At 48.1% G+C, this 12,444-nt stretch overlaps 1 protein-coding gene across 3 annotated transcripts in view; it reads right to left on the bottom strand.

The window, feature by feature from the left end:
- The window catches only part of VPS4A (vacuolar protein sorting 4 homolog A), a 258,219-nt gene that overhangs the window by 93,045 nt on the left and 152,730 nt on the right, over positions 1–12,444 (bottom strand). The window lies entirely within an intron of this gene.

Raw genomic sequence — 12,444 nt, 5'->3', positions numbered from 1 at the left:
CCACTGTGCCGGACACCAGACTCCTTATGCGGCAAAGCCTGGTTCCATCTAAGACACATTTGTGGCTTTGCCTGTACACATCCTGAAATACCAGTCATGCCCTCACACCATTGACTGCTTTTTACATTCCTTCTGATGGCTGCCTCCTTGATCATCTAATCTAAGTGCCCTAAACGTTAATGACTGCAACCTTTTCCAATTGACTTCTGCCTTCTTACTCCTGTGGCTCTTTCACCCACTTATCAAAGCCACCACATCAACCAGGAGAGCAAAGTCCAAATCTAATAAAAGGTATCTTTTACATAACCACAAGCTTAAGAAATATTCTATTTTGAGGGGTGGTTATGTCAAAACATGCTGTTAAACTTTTGTAGCCATAAGGAACAAGTTACTTACCTTTGATAATACTCTTTTTGGTGGACACTCTAACTGCAGATTCCTCACCTTAAAATACTCCCCAGGCACAAGACTAGGTCCTACATTTCTTAACAGTGCTCTTGTGTGCTACCAGGTGGCACCTCGTACCTCCGTGTTTGCTGCGCATGCTCCAGAAGCGACAAGGTGGAGCTGCATATAAGCATGCCCCAGGCGCTGATGTTAGTTTCAGTTTTTTTCCCTTTCTGTCCATCACGCGAGGAGTGTGAACAATTGTCGGTGACAGGTTGCTGAATATTAACTAGGGGCCTTTTTAGATGTTACAGTGAGCCCACCCCACAGCATGGGAATGTAGGAGGGCAGTGAGAAGTCTGCGGTTAGATATAGTACCCACCACATAAATTGTTCTCGAAGGCAAATAACTTTTTTTTATGGATACTTCTAACCACATCTTACCTTAGAACAGATACCAAAGCATTACCTCCAAAGTATAGCATCTGTGGAGTGGACTGAGATCAAAATATCCTGCAGGACTGAGTGGGCCAAATGCCCTTCTCATCAGACCTGGCTGTCAAGACAATAATGCTTGGTGAACATATGCATTGACAACCACCTCGTAACATGGCAGATGTCAAGCCTAGGCACTCTACAATCCAATGCCGTGGTAGCAGTCCTAGCCCTGAAGGAATGGGCTCTCTGGCCTTTGGGATCTGCTTCTTGGGTAGTACGGAGAAGATATTAATGCAGAGGCGTATCCACCTCAAAAAGATATCCTTCTACGCTGCCTTCCCTTTCTTTGCCCCCGAGAACCCTACAAAAAGCTGATTACCCACACTATGTTCCTAGGTATGATCAATGTAAAGTCTCAAAGTTCTTTTTTGGGGTCCAGCCAATGGATCCATATGCAAAAGGAGATAAAGAGGGATTAGTGGGCAACCCCTAGCACCTGAGTCTTAAGTAGGGGAAGGTCAAGCTCCAATACCCATTTAGAGACAGATCCTATGCCCAGGTATGATACTTTCATCAGGACCAGTGACAGGGAACATACAAATCAAACAGTTCACAAAAGTTATATGAAAATATAGGAAGCGCCTCACATAAGTGATCACAATGAGCCAGTTGGTTATTACTTGCCAACGTGCTCACTTTATCATCATTGACAACTTCCCTACAATAACTGGAGGAACAGACACCAAGAATAAAGCTAATAGTGTTTCTTGTATGTATACTTTTCTTCTCCAAAGCAAAAAACACACAACAACTTTCTATAGGTCCTCATTCATGTCTATTTCTAAGGCATACAACTATTACTAAAATCGAGTAAATAGAATAACCATAGCGGAGTAACACAATAATACAGTAGTACCTTACCCTAATACAATACTGCAGGAAAACAATAACACAATAATGTAATAATAATACAGTACCGCAATGCTATAATAACACTCCCCCTCTGTCCCACCTCAGGCCCCAATAAAGGGCATGGATATAGATATTCCTAACGGAACTAACAAACCTGCCATCTCTAGCCGCCCCATCACTAAGTGTCATAGAGCTCCAGTACCCGACGACTGGATTAATGAGTATGAGTATGACAAATTATGGATAAAAGACAGCGCTGTAGGACCTCCAGACAAAAGACACGAGCTGAAGGCGGTGGCCCAAGTGATTTGCTAGGAGGGGCGGCCTCCTTCTCTTGGAATGGGGAAGGAAGGACCTGAAAGGGGGCATAAAAGGGGGGGAACAGAGATGGAATAACGCCCCGGTGATAGCAATGCAGGTAAGAAGAGTAAGTGTCCCTGGATGCCGGCAGGAATTGGCATGGGTGAGGTCACGATTGAGGAGGGGATTTCTGAAGAAGGTATATACAAAGCTAGGAAAACAAATAGAGAGGAGCATAACTATGGGTTGACAATGAGAGGAGACAAAAGAGGTGGGGAAAGGAGAGGGTGCCAGTGAGAGGAACAGGGGAGGAGGGAGTGAGACGGGGAGTAAGAATAAGAATAAAGGGGGCAAAGACGTAGATGGGGATGGGAGTGAGAAAGAGATTGGGGATGATAATGGTGTGGACCGAGGGGGGGGGAGAACAACACAAATGGGAGGAGGACAGGAGGCAAATGGGAGGAGGGCTGACGGTAGCATGGAGAATAATGAAAATAGCGGGGGATGGAGAAGTGAAGGGGGAAGGGGAAAGATGGGGGTAAGTGGTTGGTGCATTCTTGATAGGACCGAACGGAGAGCAGGTGAAGGTGTGTGGTTGCACTCAACTGAGGCCGATACAAAACAGAAAGGGGTAATAACGCACTGGTGTGTGGTAGTAAACTTACCAGATAAGTGTAGCCCCACTTGGTCTGTTGCGTTTCGACCCCTGTAGTGAATATTCAGCTCACTGGCCCAGAGAGAAAGGTTGACCACGTTTGTAGAAACACGTGTGCTTTATCCTGCAAGTCATATAGGAGTCATTCGTGGGAGGCTGCCAGGTACATTGCAGTGATCCATTCCCATGAGAGGGGCGGTTGCCGCGCGCCAATGCCTGAGGATACATACCTTTGCTCTGGCCAGTGCGGTGTGCAATAAACGATGTTGCGGACGGGAGAGATCATAAAGCTCTCCGGTATCATGCAGCAGTAGAAGGGGAGTGGTGAGGGAAGACGGTAAGGGTAGCACTTCTCTAAGGGTGTCCCCCACTGATCATCAAAAAGGCTGAATGGCTGGGCAGTCATGTAAAATATATGGCAAATCACAACGGGTGTGAGGGCATCTCCAGCAGGAGGCGTGAGACCGTAAGCCTGCAGTACGCAGTTTCTGGGGAGTCCAGTACCAATCATGTAACGTTTTAAAAAGACTGAATTTCAAGCATGCCTCCCGTGCTCCGCGGTCTCTGGCCTCGATTAAGTCTGCCCAATTCTCTAGTACGTATTCGACCTGCAAGCGTGTCTGCAATTTATTCTTGTGAGAAATGAGGCGGGGGAGTGAGAAGAGGTGTCAGTTCAACAATGCCTGAAGCCCTGATACAGCCCCCCCTCAGTTGACCACAGGTTTCCAGATATTGAAGTATCGGGGATTGAGTAAGTCGGGGGGTTCCCTAGACGTCTCACCAGACAATGTCTAAGCAGTATAAAGCGTCAAGAGTGATGTTCGGGGTGATCGAATTCCTCCTTGAGTTCCGGGAACGACTTCCATCTGTCCCCCGTTAAGAGTTGATCCACCCACGTGAGACCTTTCAAACACCACTCCCTCCAAAAAATAGTCTTTCCCCCAATCCGAAAACCTTTATTCCCCCATATTGGTGCCCTGTCATGTATTTGGGGGTCCACTTTCACTAAGCGGTGTGCCTGCCGCCATGCATCTCGCATTGGCTCCAATCATGGGATCGGTGGTTTGATGGGATACCAGACCTGCATTATAGAGTACCTGGAGTCCTGATGCGGAACGCGAAAGCGTCCGTTCTACTTCCACCCAAAGCGGTGGGTCCTGTACTCCCGGTAGTAAAAAGACCATCTGTGAGAGATGTAATGCTAAGGCGTAGTGTTCCACTGAGGGAGACTCAAACCCCCAAACTCACGTCTGGCAAGCAAAGCGGCTCTAGGTAGCCGTGGACGCACGGACCCCCAGACGAAAGCCTGGATGCAACAATCTATCTCTCGGAGGAGAGACAAGGGTATTTGCAAGAGTAGCATTCCCAGGACGTATAAAACTTGCGGTAAGGTCACCATTCTTACCGCCTGCACTCTGCCCCACATAGAAAGGCCCAAATGGGTCAATTTCTCAAAATCCCGTTTCATACTGCAAAGCAATGGATCCAGGTTGTCAGTCACCATTTTATCCGAACCTCTGTTAATGTCAATGCCCAGATAACGAAGACGTAATTGTTTCCATTTGACTGAAAATCCCTGAAGTAAAACACTTACTGTTACAGGGGATAATGGTAGTGCCTCACTCTTATCCCAGTTGATTCGATAGCCCGAAAGATGTTCAAATTCTGTTAGGATAGCTCTGAGGGCAGGAAGGGAGTTGGACAGGTCGTTGAGAGTGAGTAAAATATCATCAGCATATAAGTAAATGACGGAACTGCCGCCTGGGACCGAAATTCTGGATATAAGATTGGAACTGCGAATTGCCACCGCTAAGGGTTCTACGGCTAATAGAAATAATAACGGGGATAGCGGGCAGCCTTGACGCGTCCCTTTGTTGACCGGGAAGGCGTCTGATAGAAACCCACCACAGTTTACCTGGGCTATCGGGGGAGTCATACAGCAAACGCTCTCTGTTGAAAAAACTAGTCCCTAGACCAAAACGTTTTAGTATTTCAAAGGGGTACCACCACTCTGTTCGTTACAACACCTTCTCGCATCCAGTGAGAGGGCAAGGGCTTCCTCCTGTGAATCCCGCGCTGTCCAGATGGCGTGAAGTAGCGTGCGGAGGGGATTTCTTGATGAGCCGCCCGGTATGAAACCAACTTTAATATGGTGAACAAGGGAGGGGATGACCTCCTTGAAGCGGGATGCCAAGATCCCTGCCAGTATCTTGATTTCTCCATTGAGGAGAGATATGGGACGATAGCTACCGCATAGGAGAGGGTCCTCACCCAGCTTGGGTAGAACTGTGATGGAGGCTTTGTTGGAGAGAGGGTGTAAAGAGCCAGTCTTGTCACCCCCCCCCCGAAATGCCTCATATAAGGCAACTACGGTATCTGCTCCATCCATTTATAGAATTCTGACGTGAACCCATCCTCCCTGGGCGCCTTATGATATGGAAGGTTGGCTATCGCCTACTGTATCTCCTCCTTGCTGATGTCACCCTCCAGGAGTGCTCTATCCTCATCCGAAAGGCATGGTATATTCACCCTCTCGAGGAAGGAGTCCAAGCGACCAGTGTTCTCAGTTGTTTCTGGGGTGTATAGGGTTTGGTAAAACAACCAAACTCCTCCACGATTGCTTGTGGGTGCGTAATGAACGTGCCGTCATGTCTGCGTAAGGCTGGTATGGCCAATGCCACGTGCCTTTGACAGAGTTGAGCGGCTAACAGGGACCCGCCTTCTCCCTGTGCTCATAGTGGTGACCTCTCAGCCACTGTAAGGCATATTCCCCCCGTGATGTATAAAGGGAGTTGAGCTCCATTTTGGCTAGTTCCAGGTGGCGACGGACGGACGGAGTGGGTGTTTGGGTGTACTCCCGGGTGGTCTCGGTAATGCAGTCTTCCAGTTTGCTCTGTTGATCCCTCCTTTGAGCATTGGAGATGGCCGCATCTCTCATGAGCTGTCCTCTAATCGTTGCCTTCGCCGCCGCCGATAGTAGCTGGGGCGAGGAGACCGAGCCCTTATTGTTCTGAAGATATGTGGCAATGTGGAACCTAAGTTGTTCCTGTCCCTTCGGGGTTCGGCATCTGGGGTTTGGGAGACGCCAAGGCTTACGACCGGGTGAGGCCACCCCCAGCTCCAAGGACAATAAAACCTGAGAATGGTCAGACAATGCAGCCAGAAGAATTTCAGACATTTTAATCGACTGTAATAACCAATGGTTGATCAGAAAATAGTCTAGCTGGGATTGAGTCCCATGTACCGAGGAAACAAAGGTATATTCTCTGTCGGATGGATGGGAAAGGTGCCAGTGGTCCAACAGACCATGGTCCAATAGGACGTCACGTAGGAGGGCCTGGTCCGCATTGTTGCCCGCATCAAGACCACTTGATCGATCCAAGATGACATCCTGAACTAAGTTCCAGTCCCCGCCCAGCAGGTATTGGGAGGTGCCAATCTCTGTCAATAGTCGATTAAGAGAATGGAAAAAAGAACGTTTGAAGCCTGTGGGAGCATAGATAGAAACCAATACAAATTGTAGGAGAGCCCAGGGTGAGCTTGGCGAGGACGTAACGCCCCCCCGGGTCGCACCATATCTTAAGAAGCCTGAACTGCAGGGATCGATGAATGAGTATCGCCACACCCCATTTCCACCCCAAACCCTGCATCTCACTGTGCACAGATGGTGTTCTGCTGAAAAGCACCTTGCCCACCCAGTCTCTATGGAGTTTTTCTGATTCTGATGGGGAGAGGTTGTGTTTCTTGTAATAGGGCAATTTCGGTTCTTTTTGACCTGAGATAAGGTAGGACCTTCTGCTGCTTGATGTAGTGCGTCATACCGTGTACATTCCAAGAGAGAACAGTGAGCGGGGTCATCGACCCCATGATGGAGCGTAGTAGGAACCTATTCGAAGGGGAGCGGAGGACTTTGTGTTCGTTGATACAATTAATGAAAGGATGGGCTAGGAGTAGGGAAGCTCCAAGCACTCATGTTCTGGGAAGGAACAAATAGGTAAAGAGGAAAATGTGGGGGTACCCTCGGTCACGGAATGTAAGACAGTCGAACAGACGGAAGAGCAAGGCGGGGAGGAGAGAGATGTAAGAGAGGTGGGGAAAGAAATAGATAGAAAGAAATAATAATCACCAAGGTAGAGGGAAGGAGTGTACAAACGGATAAGCTCAGAAGAGAGAGAGGGGGTGTGGAGAACGAAGGAAGAGGGAAAGAAAATGAATGAATATAGGGGAAGGGAGAGAGGATGAAAACTACAGTGAACAAGAAGTATCTCGCCACCAAAAGCCCTGCAAAACTGCAGGTCGGGACCTAAAGACCTGTGCACCAGGTGGGCGTCAGGGGAGAGGAGGGGAGCAAAGGGATTGGCATGCTACCTGATAGGACTGCCAAAGAGCCCCATTGACAGGTAACACTAGGCGGTAAGGCGTTGGGCGCGGAGCTTGGAGTATGAAAAGGCGGAATATAACGAAATATGACGGAGGGCATTGCTAAAAAAATAAAATAAAAATAAAAAAAGTGTAGAGGAGAAGAGTAGAGTACAATCCAGCCAACCACTCAGACAGGTAATTGTGAAGTAGCACCCACCTAAGCATATAGAAAGGGTGAAGTCCATGCTACCCCATGCCAGGGCCAGCATCGCCAACGGGATCTGTCTCGGGGATCATGAAAGACATGACAGCCACTGTCAGAGGCTTCAAAAGGGGGGGGGGGCAGGAGGGGCATGTCAAGCGCCCCAGAACTACAAGAAGTGGAGTAGCCATACAACACAGCCTAGGGAGTGCCTAGGAACAGTAAGATGGTCTTAGGGAAGCACGGAATGAGACTAAAATCCCATGACTTATGCTATATCTGAGCATCTCTCCAATTTGGAGAGTGGAGATAGATGAAATTTGGGGGCGGGGGGGAGGTGGGGGAATACGAACCTCCCCATTATCAGGGGCATGTAGGATGCCAAAGGTCCTCTGGGGACTCGTCTTGTGATTGCTCCCTGCGGCTGCAAGACAACAGGGAAGATGGGAAAAGAAGCACAGGAGGGTAGCGCATAAAAGAAGGAGCTGGCGGCGTCTGGCAGCAAGAGCACAACCCACAACCAGAGCCAGATCGCATGATACGCATTGTGTAGTCGATACCATACAAAAAGCGTTAATAAGAAATAACTGTAGACAGACTGTATCAGGAAACATATGCGATATTACTTTAACAAAATGTTTGTATCTGCTGCTGCTCCGTGTTTCCGACCATAATTTTACCCCCAAGGTAGCAGAGTGTTTGCAATGAGGCTGGCCTCGCAGCAGGCCCAAAAGCAGGGGAAAGCAATGAGTAGTTTCAAGACCAGTACGGTAACCTATTTGGCAGTGTCTTCTCCATCAGGAATTGTTTGAACCAAGTGGGCCCTATGGTCTTCTGGGTCTGCTGGCAAGATCTTGCTGGCCACGTCCCATAGGCATGTGTGTAACGGCCCAGTAAGCAAACAGCTTTAACAGACTGCAATGTCACACTGATGGAGGAAAACATGCGCTTGCCAAAAGGTTCAATCCATTATGATTCCTTATTCAGAGGAGCTGTGTAGAATAAATGTTTGTTTATTTACTGGTTGAGGCAAGGCAGTCTGAAATAGGATATGTTTGGTGCGAAAATCAGAACGCCAGGTGCTGGGTCTCTAATGTCTGGCCACTGGCCTATTTATTGCTGCACAGGATCAAGGCTTTGACCAAGTAGCTATCAATGTATCAGTGAGAGCCTCGTTAAAAAGGAGCAAGAGCCCAGTGGTAGCTGGCCCAGGCTGCAAAATCTGTCAGGACGTTTGTTTTACTCTTGACAGAAGGCAACTGTAAATCCAGAACTTCAGCTGACTTCTGGACCACCGCTGCAAAGGAGGGACTTTCCTCAGGTAGTGGTCGGAGTGGGGAGCGAAACCCTACCTCAGGAGAGGTGTTAATCCCACTGGGAGACTTAGAGTGCAACGCTGACGGCTTGTAGGAATTGCCTTGGGAAAACAGAACTGAGTCGGCACCTGTGATTTGGAGCGAGACTTACATGAAACTTGTGTTCTGCAACCCAGTGCTTCACCTCCCAGTCCCAGATCACCTTCAGGTATATGGGGGGAACATTTATTGGACAACTTCGAGCCTTGGCCCAAGCCCAGACACCAGAGACACTTTGTGTACTTCCGTAACCAACATCTGTTTTCTGCACTCACGGCATGGTTTGAAACCTGTAGTTTTGGGATATTGTTGCCTAGCTCACTTGTATTCATTAGACTGCAGTCTACCAGACAGCACAACTGTCTGGTTTGCTAAAGACATCTTGGGGCCATTCAGAAAGTTGACCTAGGAATGCATTCTGCTTGTTAATTACCATTGGCTTTGTAGTTTGTAACTCACACTTTCTGGCTTTCCATTTGCTGGCTTTGTTTGCTTTAGGGTCTCCAGGTTCAGTTTGTCCCTCCCACTGTTTAAACCATGTTTAAGGTATTCTTCTACAAACACATTTTTTATAAAAATGCGTTTAAATCTTGTTCTCATTTGATCACATTTGCTTTGCATTCAAAGACCGAGGTCAAATTCTCAGGCGTAGTCTTTCAAGGGAGCTTGTTTACGTTTCTTTCTCTAACTTCAAAATGAGAGGATTTACGTGGAAGTCTTGCTGAATACTGGGAGTAGGAAAGAGTTTTGTTTCTAGCATATGACAACATTTAAATGAACTGTGTAAGTATTTTAGAATATATCAGAATTATGAACGCAAAAATGAAGCACATTTTTTGTTATTTCTGAAGTGTGTTGGAAACAAATATATTGATATGAACAAATCAAACCAATAAACTAGGTGATGCAATTTCTACACATTTTTGTCTGTGTACTGTATAGTTTTATCAGTAAAACTGTATAGCTGTGCAAATGTAATGGTCATTTCAATTGAAAATGTGTTGTGTGTAATGGGAGTGTGCTATCACACAATCAATACTCCACTGTACACCACTCTACTCTTCACCACTGTACAACACAACACTCTGCATCACTCCACTCTATGCCAATTTACACTATGCCTTTCAACTCTACCCTGTACCACTCTACTCTATAGCAATGCACTCTTTGCCACTCTACACCACTGCACTCTACACCAGTGGTCCTTAAACTTTTGACTCCTTTGGACCCTCCCCTGCTGCTGCGACAGAAGATCCTCCCGAAGTGGCAAGCTGATCGGAGTATCAATGCTCATGTGCAAAAGGTCAGGATACCAGACTCTCCGTGGCCAGTCCAGACCCCCACAAGGATGACTTGGGCCCGGTCATTCCTGATCTTTTTGAGTACGCAGGCAGAAGTGGTATGGGCGGAAAGGCGTACAGGCGGTCTGAGCTCCACTTGAGACAAAAAGCATCTCAGAAAGAGAGTTGCTTTGGAAACTCCAGCACGCAAAACTGCTGACTGCTCTCAACGGAGGCAAACAGATTTAACCAAGGCTCTCCCACTGCTGAAAGAGACCTCCGGGTGGAGATGCTATTTGTGATCCGCTAGGTATCAATGGCTGAGTTTGTCCACTCTGCCATTCAGGGAACCTGCCAGATATTGAACCACCAGCGATATTCTCTGCTGTTGTTCAGAGGCGCACAACCTCCTGACGGAGTGTCCACACCCCCACCCCACCTGTTTGTTGCAGTACCACATTGTGGTGGTGGTGTCAGCAAACACCTAAACTAGCCTGGAGCGCAGAAAGGCTTTCAATGCCAGGTGGATCGCTCAGCGTTCCTGCATGTTGATGTGGAATCCAGATTTCACAAGTGACCAGAGTCCTTTGATTTCCACATCCCAGATGGCCCATCCCTGGAGTGACGCATCCATCACTACTGTGACATCTGGTTTGGGAAGGGAGAGGGGTCTACCTCTGACCCAATCGCAGTTTGTTAGCCACCACTGCAGGTCCTCTGCGGTTCCCTCTGAGATCTGAACCATGTCCAAGAGACATAAATGCCTTCTGGGATGTGTCACTGGCAGGATGCAGGAGTCCATCAGTCTCACCGAAACCCAGGATAGAGGCCGAAACATTGGTATCATAGCCTGAATATTCCAGACTCGCTGCTCAGGAGGTTAAGCCCAAGACTGCACTGTGTCTAGAACTGCTCAGATGAAAGGGAGCATCTGAGACGGTGTCAGGTGTGACTTCAGCACGTTTACTGTGCACCCCAGTGAACGCAGGAGGTCTGCTGTAGTCTGGAGGTGGGAGACTGTAGGAAAGTGCCTCTTTTTTACATGGTTACCCCCCACTTTTTGCCTGGTATCTGATGTGATTGCAACTGGAAAGGCACTGGATTCCTGCTTATCAGGTGCCCAGTGCCAGATCTCGTCCCCTAAACTGTACAATTGTTTCCCCAATGACAACATCTTTTAGCACCCTCTCTAAGTCCCAAGTAAATGGTATGCCTGGTGCCTAGGGCCTGAGGTACTAAAGAGGGTCCCCAAGGGCTGCAGCATGAATTGTGCCACCCTAAGGCACCCCTCACCAAGCATGACAGGTTGCCATTGCAGGCTACATGTCTTGGTACATGCAAAACAGAAAACACTACGTCACACATCCCTGTGTGCCATGTCCCCTAACACTGCATGCAATATATGTAAGCCACTCCTACAGCAGGTCTGATAGCCCTAAGGCAGGGTGTGTTATATTACATGTGAGGGCATATCTGCAAGATCATATATGCCCCTGCAAGGTCTTTGTCAATTCTCAGACATAGTAAGTGGCCAGGGAAGCAATTTTAAATCCATGTGCTGGACACTGCTCAATACGAGTTTGCCAGCTACATGATGGCTTTACTGAAGATAGGGATGTTTCGTATCAAACAACTCGTATTGATAAGCCCACACTGATTCCAAGATGGATTTATCAATACATACAACCAAAGGGCATATTACAGGTGCACCTGAAACTCTACCAACTTCTGCTGTGCTTGCTGACTGGTTTCTGCCAGCCTGCCACCTGAGACACGGTTCTGGCCCCCTAGGGTGAGAGCCTTCTACTCTCAGGAGGCCCACAATAAAAGCATGTCAGGGAAGAGGGTTTGAGACCCCTCCTACAGGATGACCTGCTCATTAGCCTTCCTAAGGCGGCCAGCCTCAAAGGGCGCCCTTGAAATGAAAATCTAGGCTCCTCCTCACAGGAGAAGAAGCCGACCCCCATGTCCAGAGCAACTTGGCACCTGGACAGGAAGGAAATTTAGCTAGTCGGGTAGGCATGCCCCCCTCAGTCTAGTACCACACTCAAGGTTGGCTCAGCTGAGGTGAACATGATTTTTCAGAGGCAGACATCTATGAGGTGGCATACCTAGGAATTCTGGGTGCAGGGTTATGCCCACTTCCCACAGGAAGGGGTCATATAGGAGGCGTAGTGACCCCAAGGATCAGTAGCCCATAGGCTATTATTCTACACACCCCTAATGCCCCTAAATTCAGAATTTAGGGGTGCTCCTGGCACCAGAAAAGCAGATCTTGATGACCTAAAAAGACCAAGGACCCAGAAGCTCCGCGAAAGCAGAAGAGGAGAAAAGAAGTAGCTGACTTGGTACCAACTCGCTGGTCTGTCTGCATCCCTCATCAAAAATCTGCACCAAAGTCGATTCACCCTGCAGCTGTCTCCAGAAACCTGGAAGGACTGCTTCCCTTCGAAAAAGACTCTGCTGGAGAACAGGTCTACTGTTCACAGGTCTAAACTTCAAAGAGGGGACTCTGAAGCCTCTGGAACGCACAAAACCAAACACCTGAAGTCA

This window comes from Pleurodeles waltl, chromosome 12 (assembly GCF_031143425.1).
Source record: "Pleurodeles waltl isolate 20211129_DDA chromosome 12, aPleWal1.hap1.20221129, whole genome shotgun sequence".
In the NCBI taxonomy this organism is placed as follows: domain Eukaryota; kingdom Metazoa; phylum Chordata; class Amphibia; order Caudata; family Salamandridae; genus Pleurodeles; species Pleurodeles waltl.
The sequence above is the reverse complement of the archived record's forward strand: the minus strand, read 5'-3'. Positions and strand labels throughout refer to the sequence as shown.